The sequence below is a fragment of the Sapajus apella genome, unplaced genomic scaffold, assembly GCF_009761245.1.
Source record: "Sapajus apella isolate SASKATOON/1434 unplaced genomic scaffold, GSC_monkey_1.0 scaffold62, whole genome shotgun sequence".
In the NCBI taxonomy this organism is placed as follows: domain Eukaryota; kingdom Metazoa; phylum Chordata; class Mammalia; order Primates; family Cebidae; genus Sapajus; species Sapajus apella.
This window is the reverse complement of record NW_022437002.1, coordinates 6,940,292-6,942,256: the sequence shown is the minus strand read 5'-3', so window position 1 is coordinate 6,942,256 and position 1,965 is coordinate 6,940,292. Positions and strand designations below refer to the sequence as shown.

Sequence of the window (1,965 nt, the reverse complement as noted above, 5' to 3'; positions counted from 1 at the left end):
TTCAGCCTGGGTGACAGAGCAAGACCATATGTGTGTATATATGTGTGTGTATATATATATATATATGTGTGTGTATATATATATATATATGTGTATATATATATATAAAATCTCGGCCTGAGGAGAGGGATGTCACAGCATGAAGCTGCAGCTGCCGCCAAGGCTTCTGTAAGGTCTCTCTTTTTTTTTTTTTTTTTTGAGACGGAGTCTCGATCTTGTTACCCAGGCTGGAGTGCAATGGCGCAATCTCGGCTCACCGCAACCTCCGTCTCCTGGGTTCAGGCAATTCTCCTGCCTCAGCCTCCTGAGTAGATGGGATTACAGGCACGTGCCACCATGCCCAGCTAATTTTTTGTATTTTTTTTTAGTAGAGACGGGGTTTCACCATGTTGACCAGGATGGTCTCGATCTCTTGACCTCGTGATCCACCCGCCTCGGCCTCCCAAAGTGCTGGGATTACAGGCTTGAGCCACCGCGCCCGGCCTTGCAAGGTCTCAAAGCCAGGCTGCAGCCATGTCCTACTGCTGGCAGGAAGGGAAGGATTGAATCACATTTGTAACCAAAGAAGACCATGAAACTCCAAGCAATGCAGAATTGATGGCTGATGACCCAATGATCCGTACGAGGTGCATGGATTGATATTGCCAAATGGAAACATTTACTGGAACTGCCCGTGCCTTGGGGGAATGGCCAGTGGCTCCTGTGGGGAACAGTTCAAGTCGGCCTTTTCCTGCTTTCACTACAGTAAGGAGGAGATCAAGGGGTCAGACTGTGTAGACCAGTTCCGGGCCATGCAGGAATGCATGCAGAAATACCCAGACCTCTATCCCCAAGAGGATGAGGATGAGGAAGAGGAATAAAAGAAGAAGCCAGCAGAACAAGTAGAAGAAACAGCTCCCTCTGAGCCCACTGCAACCAAAGAAGAGGAGGGGTCAAGTTAATGAAGGCCACAAGGCACTGGGCTCCAGTCCTTCCACTTCAGTGATATGGACCTTTTGCAGATGCCTTTTAGTCGCCTTTCAAGAAAGTGTCTTTCCCTCTGTTGTCCTGTGCACTGTAATATACAAAATAACTTATTTTGATGATCAGGGGTCTTGGCCTCTTGACATATACACTGAAAAAAATGGGGGTTGTATGTGTGTCCTACCTAAACCTGTAGCTGCCACTTTGAATTCTCTTCTCAGATTACCCTGAATTTTGCCACTTTTAAGTAATGTGCTGAATAAGTTCAGCAACTAAAAACCATTACCCAGGAACGTTTCTTGTGAGTGAGCTGATTTATTCTGATTCATTATATTCTTCTTCGTAGATTTTATACCCCTTGGGGAAATAATACAAGTAATAGAAACAAAAACATCTTATCTTAAAAACGCTGGGGTGGGGCCATATCTACTAGCAGAGGCCAGATGGTTAGATACAATGTCTGCAAACCCATCTTGACCTTGAGTATGTGAAGGGGACTGTGCTTCTTCATGATCCATTTTGGTTTCCATGTTGGCATTGAGCTCCTGGTTTTCTGTGTTTGGATGATGAAGATTTGGACCTTCCTGTTCATAGTCCCTTTCTAAGTGAAGGGAGAGGCTGCTTTGCTGTTCCTCATTAATCCGGAAAGCCCTGGTTAGGGGCCCATGTTCACACCGCCTCTCAGTCTGGTCAGGTGCAATGTTCTTGAGAGGTAGGGACCTAATTATTACCAGAGTAGCAGCAAGAGAGGAAATGTTGTGAATTAAGTATTCAATTAAAAGGAAACATGATTTCTAATAAATAAATAAATAAATAAATAAAATTTAAAAATCTCAGAAAGTTTGAGATTTTTGCTTATTTTTATGAAATTTTTAATTTTTATTTTTTAGACAGGGTCTCACTATGTTGTCCAGTCTGGAGTTCAGTGGCTATTGACAGGCATGATCAATATTGCACTAAAGCCTCAAACTCCTGGGCTCAAGCTATCCTCTTGCTTCAACC

General features: G+C 43.7%; 1 pseudogene across 1 annotated transcript; it reads left to right on the top strand.

Moving 5' to 3' along the window:
• Positions 1 to 513: 513 nt before the first annotated feature.
• Positions 514 to 1,761, top strand: LOC116529249 (annotated as a pseudogene). The gene has a single exon (XR_004259435.1). The product of XR_004259435.1 is annotated as a mitochondrial intermembrane space import and assembly protein 40 pseudogene (transcript).
• Positions 1,762 to 1,965: the final 204 nt, after the last annotated feature.